At 42.2% G+C, this 7,891-nt stretch overlaps 1 long non-coding RNA gene across 1 annotated transcript in view; it reads right to left on the bottom strand.

The window, feature by feature from the left end:
- The window catches only part of LOC148885524 (uncharacterized), a 148,936-nt gene that overhangs the window by 37,957 nt on the left and 103,088 nt on the right, over nucleotides 1-7,891 (bottom strand). The gene's annotated exons all lie outside the window — the stretch shown is intronic.

Here is a 7,891-nt window from a genome sequence, read left to right on the forward strand (position 1 = left end):
CTGACACCTAAAAAGAAAAATAGGTCTTCTTGTTGATTCTAACGTTAAACCGTTTTCAAATCCTGACTTTTTAAACAAATGGAACACCTTGAAACCAACAACTGGCCAATGTCTAGTTTCAACTAATTCGCAATAAACCTAACTGTTCCTCTTCCATGTCTTCAAGTAGCCATTTTTTGTTTTTGCTAATTGTTGTGAGCATTTCGTATTCCATGTTAGTATGAAGCTATTGGACGTTTGTTACAAAAATTCACATTTTTGGATGTTTAAATCTTTAACGCTCACTTCTGTTGTGTTTACTGTCATACTTTTCACCAAAACAGCTTCAAGTAAGCATGGGTGTCCATTATTTTGAGAATTGTGCCAGAGAGAGTGAGAACACACTGATGGCGCACTGGTTTTGTGTGACTTCACACACCAACGCTCACTCAGTCACTTACTCTGACTGGGGAAATTTGTGAGCAGCAAACTGCTATCTCTCCAGCAGCCACTTCCATTGAACATGGTAAAATCCCAGCGGTTTTTGAAACTACCATTCCTCCGCCAGGTCCTAAAGCTTACTCCTCCTTTGGGTAGTTGACTGAAGCCTCGAGGCAAGTAGCGCCAAGTAATGACCTACATAAGAACACAAAAATCACCAGGAGGGCAGCAGAACTAAATAAACACACTGACAATGTTATCTCCCTGGCAGCTGCCTGCAGTCGTAGAAAGCATTCAAGGGCTGTCAGGTGAACAAAGTTCTTTCCCTTCATCCAAATTGAACTGTAAATTGCATCTTTGGTGAAACGGCCGAGGTGGGGATGGATGTCTTTATGTCTCCTTTCCCAAAGTTACAAAGCTACAGAGGTACATAGAAAATGTAAACAAGGGAAATGTCACACGTAATGGACACATGGATACAGACTACACAGCTGTGTGTTTGTGTTTGTGTGTGTGCGTGTGCGTGTGTGTGTGTGTGTGTGTGTGTGTGTTTGTGTGTTTGTGTGCGCGCGCGCAGAAGTGTAGAAGTCATGCCCTTGACTGTTTCGGCACCCTTTTTACCTGGATGTTGTGTGTCTTCGAATGCAAGTCAGCAAAAAGCATGGAGGCAGAAACAGCATATTAATTTACTCAGCAGGCAAAGGGAACACACAATACTGTGCAAAGGTTTTTGGGCTAATACCATTCCACAGTACTGTAGTTTGGACAGTCCAGAACTACAATATCAAACCGATAACAATTTTTAGCAACAATTGGAAGTCACGCTAGCAGCATCAGTGTCTCTTTCGTGAGCTGGGGAATGGCGCTCCATGTCAGACTGTTCAATTCCCGAATAAATTCGTGAATGGCAGAAAATGAGTTATACGACATGCTCAATTCTTAGCTGACTCAATTTGACCATCAAAACACTTTTCCTCATTGAAATGAATTGAAATGCCACTAATTTGTTTCGACCAGGGGGAAAAAATGTTTTTTTTTTTTTTTGCTATGTGGATTTTATTCAGTAAAAAAATAGCCCTGTGTTGTAAAAATGTTGGTTTATGAATAGTACTCATCTCATGTTTTGGATCTCAAGCGGGAGGGGTGCATCATAACAAACAGTCAACGGTCACATGTATGAATGATCGCTTTGCCGATTTTTCTCCGCATCCACAAATGCATTTTCGACCTTAACGCTTCTGTTTGGACTTCCTGTGTGGTGCCCACTTTTTATGTTGCATCCCTCGCCACTTGTGCCCACCCTCCTCCCCACAGGTTTCCGAAGCAAAGTGTTCTCGTGAAAGGAGCTCTTTGATAGGAAGCGGCCAGGAGCGACACAAGGGAAGCAATCAGAGTGTGGATGACTGTGCTCGCTTGTGATGTTGTTTTGCTTCTTTGACCTGCGAAACTCTCTCACTGGAAAAAAAAAAACAAGAATCCTTGAAGACTCAGGTTTTGTGCATTTTTGTCCCAAGTGCACCTTCTGAAACATACTTGTTCTGCCTCTGCCTGCCTCCTTTGTAACCGCAGAGAACAACAGCATGTTGGGCTTTGAAAGTATTCTGGATGACTGACGTGATTTTGTGCTTTTTTGGGGGTGGGGCGGGCGTTGTTTTATTATTCTTTTCTTCCTCTCATTTGTTCTCGTTGCTTGATTTTTCATCAAAGTCTGATTGACTGCAATCTCTTCATTCCACACAAAGAAAAACATGTTTTTGTTTCAGCCATTCTTTAGATCAACTACAACATCTTGAAAACGTTTGGGATTTTCTCGCTCTATCCTCAACTTCACAAACGGTCCACTTTACACCTCATATAGATGACGACATTTTTCAGTGAATTTTTGGCATTATTTGGCGTATAATCTAAAGTATATTTTGGTATATAGAAAGCAAGCACAGTGTGGTTTACGTAGAGTAGCTTCTGTGTAGCTGACATTTTACTTCTTACTATTTTAAAATGGCATAATTTTTGGGGGTTTTCATTTTGTTCTTTGCTCATTCACTGCCAGACAATGTGCAAAAATGCGTTCACTCCAGTGCCAGGGTTTTTGTCATTTTCACTCAAATTGCAGAATCAAAAGAATACTGCGTTTTAGCACTACATAAACATTCAATCCAGCATTAGGAACCATAGATTTTCTAATTTCATCAGAAAAAAAGAGTTAATTCTTCAGTTATATGGGTCTGGAGTTATCTGAGATTGAAATGGGGTCGGCTGTACAAAATACAATACATACATATCGGTTTACACAGCGCTTTAACAACAGCTGAAGCTAGAACAAAGTGCTAACATGGAAAAAAGGGAAATGCTGCCCCTTTGTGAAAATCCACATTGCCAGAGGACATGGCCAGCGCTTTATTGGCACGCAAGCATGAAAAAAAAAAAACAGAAAAATTCCGGAATGGCACTCAATGTCATATTTTCAATTCCTGAATAAATTCTTGAATGGCAGTGAATGAGTTAAGGTCATCATAAGAGCAGTCATTGAGGGGAAAGAGCAAAAACATGTGTCTGGCATAATTATAACACAACCAGTGTTTTTTTTTTGCATCTTTTCTTTTCAAGGCACATTATGGCCACGGAGCAGTTTGTGTCAAAATGACAGTGGCATGGCTGGGAAACTTTCCTAAAATGTCAGTGAAGCCCAGACTGGATCTCGTCATTGCGTCACTATTGACAGGTGATGCTGCGAGCCAAAATGTGCTTCGATTGAAGAAATGATGATACTAAACTTTGTCTTCGACTTCCTCCACCTTGTCTTTCTGCTCTTATTCTTCCTCTTTGAGCTTTTTGTTTGTCTTCTTCCCTCCCAGGCATCCTTTTTACTTGTGAGACTGTCGTTTGGGGCGCAGCCGATGCGACCAGGCAGAATGTAGCTGGAACAAACATCCGCCCCCACCGCAGCCCACCCCCCTCCTTGAACAAACCCTGAAACCAATTTAAGGTCTGTGTGCTTCCTCATATAGGTAAACTCCTGCTCGTGTTATGAGGACTAAAACAAAAAGATAAATATGCATTGCAGGCACACCTGCTGTGTGAGGGATATTTGGAAGAGGGTGTGTTATTTGCTCACTAATAAATTAGACACGGACCGGCGGCGTGTGCATCACTTTGAAAATTTGATCAGGACGAAGAGACAAGTTGTACGGAGAAAACTTCATCCGCGGATCCGTCTCAATCTGTCGTCAAGAGTTCAGTCCAGCAATCCGGTGCCAACGTCCATTGTGATATTTCGAGACAAGACTGCGTATGTTTGTCCAACTTGTGATCACATGGAAGCCAAGGCCAGAGAATATAAAACGTGCTGACGAAAGCCAATCGTGATGCACGCCTTGGACCACACCCCTTGAATCGATTAACTCATTCACTGGCATTCACAAATTTATTTTGGAATTGAAAATATGACAGAGGAATTTGTTGCTAGTTTTGGGTTTTCCGGTTTGGGTGCCGATAAAGCGCTGGTCAGACCGCAATGTTTTTTCCTCCCACAAGGGGGCAGCATTGGCCTTTTTTCCATGTTAGCGCTTTGTTACAGCTTCAACTGTGGTTACAGTGCTAAAGAAATGAACATGTATGTATTGCATTTTGGACAGCTGCCCTGATTTCAAGATCATATAACTCCAGATCCATATAATTTAGGAATTAACTCTTTTTCTATGATACAAGAAGAGACTCTAAGGTTTCTTACGCTTCAATTTTTATTTAGTCCTAACACTCAATATTTTGTGGGTCCTGCAATTCAAGTGACAATGACAAAAACCCTGGCACTGGAGTAGACACATTTTTACACATCTGGCAGTGAATGAGTTAATTAATCAATAAAACCCAACTCCTTTTCCAGTTTGAATGAATATACGCTTCCAATTTAGTCAGAAGAGTTGGCAAAATTGCCTTTTTCATTTCCCAGTTTCATAAACCCGTGCTTGGATGAGTTTGCGAAGCAAGAACATGCCCATGAAAACATCTTCAATTAGAACCAGAAAATAGAAGATAAAATGAATTGAAAGCTATTAGTTCAGAATCACACTAGGAATAAGGTACATTTGTACCCGTTGAAAATTTAGCATTGTGTCGTGATACAAGTGACCCGGCAGCAGTTTGGAACAGTGAGCAAAGCTTCAAAAAACGGATGCCGGGAGCTGTTTACTACCACTGACGTTTACCGTCAAACTCAACATAACACGCAGCGAATTACACGACGGGTACTCAAAACAACCGCATGACTTTGCCTCCTGTTTTCAGAAATCGGCGAGCTCAATGATGCGAACGTGTCATGGGAAAAAGCCATACTGTTACGATGCCTTCAGGAGAGCGCAACTGTGGATTACTCATGGGAATTCATTCTTCTTGGTTTGTCTACTGGACTGTCTTATGATGCCGCAAAACTAAATTGTGTCACTACAATGTCGCTCCGGTGGACGGATTTTATGATGGGAAATCATAGCACTACTACTACTATTTTCTAACTAGCAAATCTGTTGTTAGCATGCTGCTATTGTGCATGTGTCTAATTATCCAGTCTGCGGCTAGATGGATGCATGGCTTGATGAGCCCGCGATAAGAAGAAAGGAGTGTCAGCGCAGAGTGCCGATGCGTTTGTGGAACTGTTGCGGCTTGGAATTGAAGCGGATTTATGTGAGACAGGAGACGTGAGACAATGTCTTTTCGGCAATGGATGCTACAGCTGCGTCTTTGCTTTCAACATTTAACTTGTAGTCGATGTGCACATTCCACCATGATGTCCCTGATCCACTGGTAAAGAGACGCTTTGATCCTCTCCTCTTTCATCTGGAACTGCTTCGTGTAACAAAGAGGGTACAGAAAGTGCTTCAGAATGAATGACTCTCTGTGTCTTTGTGTTGTCGTGTTATTTGTTATGTAGTTTTTTTGTTCTTTTGACTTCAAGACGGCGCTGCGAGAGTGGCTGCCTTTCCAGCAGCTCATGTATTTTGTTTTTCTACTTTCATTCCTTTCATCACTTTGCTGCTGTGAAATGTAAATGTCTCCACTGCGAAACGAATAAAGGCAAATCCAATCCACATGTAAACAAATTCTGCAAATTTTGTATTTGGCTCCTTTCTCAACGGGGGACGGAGGTTCCGGGGGAGGGGGGTGCAAATGTCATCAAATGATGTTACTGCTGCATATCGATTTTTTTTCCCCCTCCTGACCAGCAGGCTTAATTTGATATAAACCTGAAAATCTATATCATAGACGCCAATAAGCGGAGGTGTCAGTCGGTTCAGGCGACGGGATAACTTCGGAACAACATCAGTCGGCGGTCCCGAAAGAGCTAGCCTTAAAAAAAAAGTTTATTACCTTCAACACAGAATTATTCTCCCTCTCTCGCTCTTTCAATCTATATGCTTCTTTGTCTGTACCTCAGCTTGGAATTCTTTCAAAAGACAGCGTACAGACATGCAGTGGATATATGCAGACGCTCCTCAACTTACGAAAAAGATACGTTCCGGACGGTCGTTTGTCAGGTGAACTTGTTCGTAAGTTGCTTCAGTGCTATATTTTGGATCGAATGTATGTTTAAGGCTTATATAAGTATGTTTAAAGGACAACCGATGTCACTTTTTTGTTTCCTTCAGAAAAACTTTTACAGCATCTGAAATACTCAAAACATGCAGTATGATATTTTTATTCAAATGCAAAATACCAATAAAAATGACTTAAAGTGTCCAAAATCTGCAAAAAATTGAGCTGCGAATTGGGCATTTTCAGAAAGTCCCGCCCCCAGTTTGTGACGTCACTCCAAGACGTCTTGCATTGCTGGAGACTCAAAACAATGGCTTCATATTCGGTGAATATGCTTTCTTGTTACACATCCAGTTATGAATATGATTCAAATACTTCTGAAGAGGAAAGCATACATGTTTGCAATCGATTAAAGAATTTATTCCGTGCCATTTTGAGGCAACATTGGGGGGAAATGGATCACCAAAAAAGAGGCAGAAAATGGCGACCGAGCTCCTGTGAGGAATTAATCTCTAATTAATTAATCTCGCACCCAATATAAGATAATTTACAGCATTTCTGTCCGAACATTTTTCGACATACCCGCAAAAATGTTTGTATGTGCCGTTGTTCGTAATTCAAATGTTTGTAAGTAGGGGAGCATCTGTATATACATATACACATATATATACACACACACACACACACACACACACACACACACACACACACATATATATATATATATATATATATATATATATATATATATATAAGCGTCACGGGGGTGCTGGAGCCTATCCCAGCTGTCTTCAGGCAGTCAGCGAGGGACACCCTGAACCGGTTGCCAGTCAATCGCATAGCACAGAGATGAACAGCCAGTCACACTCAGACTCATACCTCGGGATAATTTTGGAGTGTTCAACCAGACTGTTTTTGGAAAGTGGGAGGAAATCAGAGTACCCGGAGAAAACCCACATGGGCCCGGGGAGAACATGCAAAGCCCACACGAGATATTTCATGGACAATTCCCCCATCAATTAATCAAATCACGATATTAAAGAATATTTGTTGTTGAAGTTTATTTCCCCCGCTTTCATGGACCCTGTGACCTGATAATGCGAGGGAGTGATGTTGCCATTTTTTGTTTTTTTGTAAACTAAGAGCAACTTTTTGGAAACTAATGAATGCAAAGCACCATTAGTTTGCTGTCGACTTGTGAGGCTGCTTCACATTCAACAACGACGCCGACGGGGCAGGCGGGAGGGACTTTTGTAGCTGCCTGCAGCTCCAGTTGTTCTTGTTATTTGCAAAGTGCAAAAGCGTGTGCCCGTACAGTAAGTGCAGGCGTCCCTCGAAACGGCACCTTGCGTGGCGCTGTCTTTATTTTTAGAGGCTGGGGTGGGGCGGGGTGGTGATGAGATGATAAAGCAACAAAAAGTAAGTAACGGCAATTAAAAAAAAAAAAAGCAAGGGCGAGCGAGGTGAGACTTGAACAAGGAATGGGGGAGCAGGGTGGGGCGGGGGGAAGTGAGTGATGAGAAAGAGGATGGGAGGGAGGAGAGGATTGAACCATTCTTGTCTCTCACTTGGTAGGGGTTGGGGGGGGGGGTCCCACTGCTCGCACCTTACAAGAATCCAAGATAGTTCAGCTCCAAAAAAACCACCAGAGACCCCCCCTCACACACACACGCACACAAACACCCAGAAACACACACAGACACGCACACAAAAAACACACAACACACACACTCACGTAACACACACAACACTCACGCACACACTAACACACACAGTAACACACCGCACATGCAAATACACGCATATCCACACATCACAACACTTATACACACACAACACACACACAAACAACACACGCACACACACACACAAAACACACACACGTACACACCTGCACATGCACACATTACACACACTCTCAACATTCACACACACAACACAACAC

Source organism: Hippocampus bargibanti, linkage group LG17 (assembly GCF_051943395.1).
Source record: "Hippocampus bargibanti isolate YZ-2025 linkage group LG17, ASM5194339v1, whole genome shotgun sequence".
NCBI lineage: Eukaryota > Metazoa > Chordata > Actinopteri > Syngnathiformes > Syngnathidae > Hippocampus > Hippocampus bargibanti.